The sequence below is a fragment of the Heterodontus francisci genome, unplaced genomic scaffold, assembly GCF_036365525.1.
Source record: "Heterodontus francisci isolate sHetFra1 unplaced genomic scaffold, sHetFra1.hap1 HAP1_SCAFFOLD_857, whole genome shotgun sequence".
Classification (NCBI taxonomy): Eukaryota; Metazoa; Chordata; class Chondrichthyes; order Heterodontiformes; family Heterodontidae; genus Heterodontus; species Heterodontus francisci.
The window spans coordinates 216,954-227,092 of NW_027140202.1; positions in this window are offsets into that span (position 1 = coordinate 216,954).

Genomic DNA, 10,139 nt, shown 5'->3' on the forward strand with positions numbered 1-10,139 from the left:
AAGAGGCAATTCAATGCAGACCTCTATTAGTACCAGATGGAGTGGTACTGATTCCCACTCACACAGCTGGAAAGAGACAATTGAAACCAGGCCTCTATTAATACCAGCTGGAGTGGTACGGAGTCCAACTCACACACCAGGAATGTGTAAGTTCAATCTAGGCCTCTCTTAATACCTGCAGAAGTGGTACATCGCCCCTTTGACACAGGAGGAAAGAGACAATTTATTACTGAATACTATCAATACCAGTTGGAGTTACACTGAGTCCCACTCACACATCAGGAAAGAGCCAATTCAATCCAGGCCTCTATTAATACCAGCTGCAGTGGTACTGATCCCCACTCAAACACCAGGAAAGTGCCAATTCAATCCAGACCTCTATTAATACAAGCTGGAGTGGTACTGAGTTACACTCGAACACCAGGACAGAGCCAAATCAACCCAGGTTTCAATTAATACCAGCTGGAGTGGTACTGAGTCCCACTCACATACCAGGAAAGAGCCAATTCAATCCAGGTCTCTATTAATACCATCTGGAGTGGTACTGAGTCCCACTCACACACCAGGAAAGAGCCAATTCAATCCAGGCCTCTATTAATACCAGCTGCAGTGGGACTGAGTTCCCACTCACCCACCAGGAAAGAGCCAATTCAATTCAGACCTCTATTAATACAAGCTGGAGTGGTACTGAATCCCACTCACACATCATGAAAGAGCCAATGCAATCAAGGCCTCTAATAATATCAGCTGGAGTGGGACAGTGTCCCACTCACAGCCGGAAAGAGACAATTGAAACCAGGCCTCTATTAATACCAGCTGGAGTGGTACTGAGTCCAACTCGCACACCAGGAATGTGTAAGTTCAATCTAGGCCTCTCTTAATACCTGCAGAAGTGGTACATCGCCCCTTTGACACAGGAGGAAAGAGACAATTTTTTACTGAATACTATCAATACCAGTTGGAGCTACACTGAGTCCCACTCACACATCAGGAAAGAGCCAATTCAATCCAGGCCTCTATTAATACCAGCTGCAGTGGGACTGAGTTCCCACTCACCCACCAGGAAATAGCCAATTCAATTCAGACCTCTATTAATACAAGCTGGAGTGGTACTGAGTTACACTCTGACACCAGGAAAGAGCCAATTCAATCCAGGTTTCAATTAATACCAGCTGGAGTGGTACTGAGCCCCACTCACATACCAGGAAAGAGCCAATTCAATCCAGGTCTCTATTAATACCAGCTGGAGTGGGACTGAATCCCACTCACAGACCAAGAAAGAGCCAATTCAATCCAGACCTCTTTTCATACTGGCTGGAGTGGTACTGAGTCCCACTCACACACCAGGAATGTGTAAATTCAATCTAGACCTCTGTTAATACCTGCAGAAGTGGTACACAGCCCCTTTGACACAGGAGGAAAGAGTCAATTTATTCCTGAACACTATCAATACCAGTTGGAGTTGCAATGAGTCCCACTCACACATCAGGAAAGAGCCAATTCAATCCAGGCCTCTATTTATACCAGCTGCAGTGGTACTGATCCCCACTCACACATCACGAAAAAACAAAATCAATCCAGGCTAATTTAATACCAGCTGGAGTGGGGCTCAGCACCACTCACACACCAGGAAAGAGACAATTCAATACAGGCCTCTATTAATACCAGCTGCAGTGGTTCTCAGTCCCACTCACACACCAGGAAAGAGCCAAATCAATCCAGGCCTCTATTAATACCAGCTGCAGTGGTTCTGAGTCTCACTCACCCACCAGGAAAGCGCCAATTCAATCCAGACCTCTATTTAGAGCGACTGCAGTGCGACTGAGTCCCACTCGCAAATCATGAAAGAGCCAATTCAATCAAGGCCCCTAATAATACCAGCTTTAGTGGGACTGATTCCCACTCACACACCGGGATACAGCCAATTCAATCCAGACCTCTTATTAACACCAGTTGGAGTGGTACTGAACCCAACTCACACAGCAGGAAAGAGCCAATTCTATCCAGAACACTTATTAACACCAACTGGAGTAGTACTGAGCACCTCTCACACACCTGGAAAGAGCCAATTCAATCCGGGCCTCTATTAATACCAGCTGCAGTGGTTCTGAGTCTCGCTCACCCACCAGGAAAGCGCCAATTCAATGCAGGCCTCGATTAATACCAGATGGAGTGGTATTGAGTACCACTCTAACACCAGGACAGAGCCAATTCAAACCAGGTTTCTATTAATACCAGCTGGAGTGGTACTGAGTCCCACTCACACACCAGGAAAGAGCCACTTCAATCCAGGTCTCTAATAATACCAGCTGGAGTGGGAATGAGTCCAACTCACAGACCAGGAAAGAGCCAATTCAATCCAGACCTCTATTAATACGGATGGAGTGGTACCGAGTCCCACTCACACACCAAGAAAGAGGCAATTCAAAGCAGTCCTCTATCAATACCAGATGAAGTGGTACTGAGTCCCACTCTCACATCAGGACAGAGCCAATTAAAACCAGGTCTCTATTAATACCAGATGGAGTGGTACTGAGTGCCACTCTGACACCAGGACAGAGCCAATTCAAACCAGGTCTCTATTAATACCAGATGGAGTGGTACTGAGTGCCACTCTGTCACCAGGACAGAGCCAATTCAAACCAGGTTTCTATTAATACCAGCTGAAGTGGTACTGAGTGTCACACACCCACCAGGAAAGAGCCAATTCAATCGAGGTCTCTATTAATACCAGCTGGAGTGGGACTGAGTCCCACTCACAAACCAGGAAAGAGCCAAGTAATTCCAGACCTCTATCAATACCAGCTGGAGTGGTACCGAGTCTCACTCACACTCCAGGAAAGAGACAATTCAATACAGGCCTCTATTAATACAAGCTGGAGTTGCACTGACTCCCACTCACACCTCAGGAAAGAGCCAATTCAATCCAGACCTCTATTAATACCAGCTGGAGTGGTACTGAGTGTCACACACCCACCAGGAAAGAGCCAATTCAATCGAGGTCTCTATTAATACCAGCTGGAGTGGGACTGAGTCCCACTCACAAACCAGGAAAGAGCCAATTCAATCCAGACCTCTTTTAATACTAGCTGGAGTGGTATTGAGTCGACCTCACACACCCGGAAAGAGCCAATTAAATCCAGACCACTATTAATACCAGATGGATTGGTACCGAGTCCCACTCACAGACCAGGAAAGAGACAATTCAAAGCAGACCTCTATTAATGCCAGATGGAGTGGTACTGAGTCCCACGCTCACACCAGGACTGAGCGAATTCAAACCAGGTCTCTATTAACACCAGATGGAGTGCAACTGAGTCCCAGTCTCACACCAGGACAGAGACAATTCAAACCAGGTCTCTATTAACACCAGATGGAGTGCAACTGAGTCCCACTCTCACACCAGGACAGAGCCAGTTCAAACCAGGTCTCTATTAATACCAGATGGAGTGGTACTGAGTCCCACTCTGACACCAGGATAGAGCCAATTCATACCAGGTTTCTATTAATTCCAGATGGAGTGGTACTGTGTCCCACTCTCACACCAGGACAGAGCCAATTCCAACCAGGTTTCTAGTCATACCAGCTGGAGTGGCACTGAGCCCCACTCACACACCAGGAAAGAGGCAATTCAATCCAGGCCTCTAGTAATGCCAGCTGCAGTGGTACTGATCCCCACTCACTGTCCAGGAAAGAGCCAAATCAATCCAGGCCTCTATTTAGAGCGACTGGAGTGGGACTGAGTCCCACTCACACATCATGAAAGAGCCAATTCAATCAAGGCCTCTAATAATACCAGCTGGAGTGCGACTGAGTCACACGCACACACCAGGAAAGAGACAATTCAATCCAGGCCTCTATTGATACCAGCTGGAGTGGTACTGAGTCCCACTCAAACACCAGGAAAGAGCCAATCCAATCCAGATCTCTATTAATATCAGCTGGAGTGGCACTGAGCCCCACTCACACTCCTGGAAAGAGACAATTCAATACAGGCCTCTAATAATACAAGCTGCAGTTGCACTGAGTCCCACTCACACCTCAGGAAAGGGCCAATTCAATCCAGACCTCTACTAATACCAGCTGGAGTGGTACTGAGTCTCACTCACCCACCAGGAAAGAGCCAATTCAATCGAGGTCTCTATTAATACCAGCTGGAGTGGGACTGATCCCCACTCACACACCAGGAAAGAGGCAATTCAATGCAGACCTCTATTAATACCAGATGGAGTGGTACTGAGTCCCACTCTCACACCAGGACAGAGCCAATTCAAACCAGGTTTCTATTAACACCAGCTGGAGTGGTACTGAGCCCCACTCACACACCAGCAAACAACCAATTCAATCCAGACCTCTTATTAACACCAGCTGGAGTGGTACTGAAACCCACTCACGCACCAGGAAAGAGCCAATTCAATCCAGAACTCTTAGTAACACCAGCTGGAGTAGTACTGAGCCCCACTCACACACCAGAATAGTGACAATTCAATCCAGAACTCTATTAATACCAGCTGGAATGGTACTGAGCCACTCTCACACACCAGGAAAGAGGCAATTCAATCCAGGACTCTATTAACACCAGCTGGAGTGGTACTGAACCCCACTCACAAACCAGGAAAGAGGCAATTCAATGCAGACCTCTATTCGTACCAGATGGAGTGGTACTGAGTCCCACTCACACATCATGAAAGAGCCAATGCAATCAAGGCCTCTAATAATATCAGCTGGAGTGGGACAGTGTCCAACTCGCACACCAGGAATGTGTAAGTTCAATCTAGGCATCTCTTAATACCTGCAGAAGTGGTACATCGCCCCTTTGACACAGGAGGAAAGAGACAATTTATTCCTGAATACTATCAATAACAGTTGGAGTTACACTGAGTCCCACTCACACCTCAGGAAAGAGCCAATTCAATCCAGACCTCTATTAATACCAGCTGGAGTGGTACTGAGTCTCACTCACCCACCAGGAAAGAGCCAATTCAATCGAGGTCTCTATTAATACCAGCTGGAGTGGGACTGAGTCCCACTCACAAACCAGGAAAGAGCCAATTCAATCCAGACCTCTTTTAATACTAGCTGGAGTGGAATTGAGTCCCACTCACACACCAGGAAAGAAACAATTCAATCCAGACCTCTAGTAATACCAGATGGAGTGGTACCGAGCCCCAATCACACACCAGGAAAGAGGCAATTCAAAGCAGACCACCATTAATACCAGATGGAGTTGTACTGAGTCCCACTCTCACACCAGGAATGAGCCAATTCAAACCAGGTCTCTATTAATACCAGCTGGAGTTGTACTGAGTCCCACTCTGACACCAGGACAGAGCCAATTCAAACCAGGTTTTTATTAATACCAGCTGGAGTGGTACTGAGTCCCACTCACACACCAGAAAAGAGGCAATTCAATCCAGGTCTCTATTAATACCAGCTGGAGAGGGACTGAGTCCCACTCTGACACCAGGACAGAGCAAATTCAAACCAGGTTTTTATTAATACCAGATGGAGTGGTACTGAGTCCCACTCTGACACCAGGACAGAGCGAATTCCAGCCAGGTTTCTATTAATACCAGATGGAGTGGTACTGAGTCCCACTCTCACACCAGGACAGAGCCAATTCCAACCATGTTTCTATTAATACCAGCTGGAGCGGTACAGATCCCCACTGACAGCCCAGGAAAGAGCCAAATCAATCCACGCCTCTATTTAGAGCGACTGGAGTGGGACTGAGTCCCACTCACGCACCAGTAAAGAGACAATTGAAACCAGGCCTCTGGTAATACCAGCTGGAGTGGGACTGAGTCCCACTCACACACCAGGAAAGAGCCAATTCAATCCAGGTCTCTATTAATACCAGCTGGAGTGGTACTGAACCCCACTCACGCACCAGGAAAGAGCCAATTCTATCCAGGCCTCTATTAATACCAGCTGCAGTGGTACTGCTCCCCACTCACAGAACAGGAAAGAGCCAAATCAATCCAGGCCTCTATTTAGAGAGACTAGAGTGGGACTGATTCCCACTCACACACCAGGAAAGAGACAATTGAAACCAGGCCTCTATTAATACCAGCTGGAGTGGGACTGAGTCCCACGCACACACCGTGTGAGAGGCAATTCAATCCAGGCCTCTATTAATACCTGCTGGAGTGGTACTGAGTCCCACTCACACACAGGAATGAGTAAATTCAATCTAGGCCTCTCTTAATACCTGCAGAAGTGGTACATAGCCCCTTTGACAGAGGAGGAAAGAGTCAATTTATTCCTGAACACTATCAATACCAGTTGGAGTTGCACTGAGTCCCCCTGACACATCAGGAAATTGCCAATTCAATCCAGGCCTCTATTAATACCAGCCGCAGTGGTTCTGAGTCTCAGTCACCCACCAGGAAAGCACCAATTCAATCCAGACCTCTATGAATACAAGCTGTTGTGGTACCGAGACTCACTCACACACGAGGGAACAGGCAATTCAATCCAGATCTCTATTAATACCAGCTGGAGTGGTACTGAGCTCCACTGAATCACCAGGAAAGAGCTAAATCATCCAGGCTAATTTAATACCAGCTGGAGAGGGACTGAACCCCTTTCACACACCAGGGAAGCGAGAATTCAATCCAGACCACTATTAACACCAGCTGGAGTGGTACTGAGCCCCACTCACACTCCAGGATGCAGCCAATTCAATCCAAACCTCTTATTAACAGCAGCTGGAGTGGTACTGAACCCAACTCACGCACCAGGAAAGAGCCGGTTCCATCCAGAACACTTATTAACACCAGCTGGAGTAGTACAGAGCCCCACTCACACACCAGGAAAGTGCCAATTCAATCCAGGTCTCTATTAACACCAACAGGAGAGGTACGGAACCCCACTCACACACCAGGAAAGAGCAATTCAATGCAGACCTCTAATCATACCAGATGGAGTGGTACTGAGTCCCACTCTCACACCAGGACAGAGCCAATTCAAACCAGGTCTCTATTAATACCAGATGGAGTAGTACTGAGTCCCACTCTGACACCAGGACAGAGCCAATTCAAACCGGGTTTCTATTAATACCAGCTGGAGTGGGAATGAGTCCCACTCACACAGCAGGAAAGAGACAATTCAAACCAGGTCTCTATTAATACCAGCTGGAGTGGCACTGAGCGGCACTCACTCACCAGGAAAGAGCAAAATCATCCAGGCTAATTTAATGCCAGCTGGAGTGGGACTGAACCACACTCACATACCAGGGAAGAGATAATTCAATCCAGACCTCTATTCACACCAGCTGGAGTGGTACTGAATCCCACTCACACATCAGGAAAGAGGCAATTCAATGCAGACCTCTATTAGTACCAGATGGGGTGGTACTGAGACCCACTCTCACATTCAGGACAGAGCCAATTCAATCTAGGTCTCTATTAATCCCAGCTGGAGTGGGACTGAGTCCCACTCACACAGCAGGAAAGAGACAATTCAAACCAGGTCTCTATTAGTACCAGCTGGAGTGATACTGAGACCCTCTCACACAACAGGAAAGAGCCAATTCAATCCAGGTCTCTATTAATAACAGCTGGAGTGGTACTGAGACCCACCCACGCACCAGGAAGAGCCAATTCTATCCAGGCCTCTATTAACACCAGCTGAAGTGGTACTGATCCCCACTGACAGACCAGGAAAGAGCCAAATCAATCCAAGCCTCTATTTCGAGCGACTGGAGTGGGACTGAGTCCCACTCACACACCAGAAAAGAGACAATTGAAACCAGGCCTCTATTAATACCAGCTGGAGTGGGACTGAGTCCCACTCACACACCGGGAGAGAGGCAATTCAATCCAGGCCTCAATTAATACCTGCTGGAGTGGTACTGAGTCCCACTCACACACCAGAAAAGAGTCAATTGAAACCAGGCCTCTATTAATACCAGCTGGAGTGGGACTGATTCCCACTCACACACCGGGAGAGAGGCAATTCAATCCAGGCCTCTATTAATACCTGCTGGAGTGGTACTGAGTCCCACTAACACACCAGGAATGTGTAAATTCAATCTAGGCCTCTCTTAATAACTGCAGAAGTGATACATAGCCCCTTTGACACAGGAGGAAAGAGACAATTTATTCCTGAACACTATCAATACCAGTTGGAGTTTTACTGAGTCCCACTCACACATCAGAAAATTGCCACTTCATTCCAGGCCTCTATTAATACCAGCCGCAGTGGTACTGATCCCCACTCACATCCAGGAAAGTGCCACATCAATGCAGGCCTCGATTAATACCAGCTGCAGTGGTTCTGAGTCTCACGCACCCACCAGGAAAGCGCCAATTCAACCCAGACCTCTATGAATACAAGCTGGTGTGGTACTGAGACTCACTCACACACGAGGAAAGAGCGAATTCAATCCAGATCTCTTTTAATACCAGCTGGAGTGGTACTGAGCCCCACACAATCACCAGGAAAGAGCAGAATCATCCAGGCTAATTTAATACCAGCTGGAGAGGGACTGAACCCCACTCACACCAGGGAAGAGAGAATTCAACCCAGAACTCTTATTAATAGCAGCTGGAGTGGTACTGAGCCCCACTCACACACCAGGAAAGATGCAATTCAATCCAGGTCTCTATTAACACCAGCTTCAGCGGTACTGAGGCCCATTCGCACACTAGGACAGAGCCAATTCAATCCAGGTCTCTAATAATACCAGCTGGAGTGGGACTGAGTCCCACTCACAGACCAGGACAGAGCCAATTCAATCCAGGCCTCTATTAATACCAGCTGCAGTGGTACTGATCCCCACTCACACACCAGGAAAGTGCCAATTCAATCCAGGTCTCTATTAAAACCAGCTGGAGAGGTACGGAACCCCACTCACACAGCAGGAAAGAGGAAATTCAATCCAGACCTCTATTAGTACCAGATGGAGTGGTACTGAGTCCCACTCTCACACCAGGACAGAGCCAATTCAAACCAGGTTTCTACTAATACCAGCTGGAGAGGTACTGAGTCCCACTCACACACAGAAAAGAGCCAATTCAATCCAGACCTTTTTAATACCAGCTGGAGCGGTACTGAGTCCCACTCAATCACCAGGAAAGAGCCAATTCAATCCAGGTTTCTATTAATACCAGCTGGTGTGGTACTGAGCCCCATCCACGCACCATGAAGAGCCAATTCTATGCAGGCATCTATTAATACCAGCTGCAGTGGTACTGATCCCCACTCACAGACCAGGAAAGAGCCAAATCAATCCAGGCCTCTATTTCGAGCGACTGGAGTGGGACTGAGTCCCACTCACACACCAGAAAAGAGACAATTGAAACCAGGCCTCTATTAATACCAGCTGGAGTGGGACTGAGTCCCACTCACACACCGGGAGAGAGGCAATTCAATCCAGGCCTCAATTAATACCTGCTGGAGTGGTACTGAGTCCCACTCACACACCAGAAAAGAGTCAATTGAAACCAGGCCTCTATTAATACCAGCTGGAGTGGGACTGATTCCCACTCACACACCGGGAGAGAGGCAATTCAATCCAGGCCTCTATTAATACCTGCTGGAGTGGTACTGAGTCCCACTAACACACCAGGAATGTGTAAATTCAATCTAGGCCTCTCTTAATAACTGCAGAAGTGATACATAGCCCCTTTGACACAGGAGGAAAGAGACAATTTATTCCTGAACACTATCAATACCAGTTGGAGTTTTACTGAGTCCCACTCACACATCAGAAAATTGCCACTTCATTCCAGGCCTCTATTAATACCAGCCGCAGTGGTACTGATTCCCACTCACATCCAGGAAAGTGCCACATCAATGCAGGCCTCGATTAATACCAGCTGCAGTGGTTCTGAGTCTCACGCACCCACCAGGAAAGCGCCAATTCAACCCAGACCTCTATGAATACAAGCTGGTGTGGTACTGAGACTCACTCACACACGAGGAAAGAGCGAATTCAATCCAGATCTCTTTTAATACCAGCTGGAGTGGTACTGAGCCCCACACAATCACCAGGAAAGAGCAGAATCATCCAGGCTAATTTAATACCAGCTGGAGAGGGACTGAACCCCACTCACACCAGGGAAGAGAGAATTCAACCCAGAACTCTTATTAATAGCAGCTGGAGTGGTACTGAGCCCCACTCACACACCAGG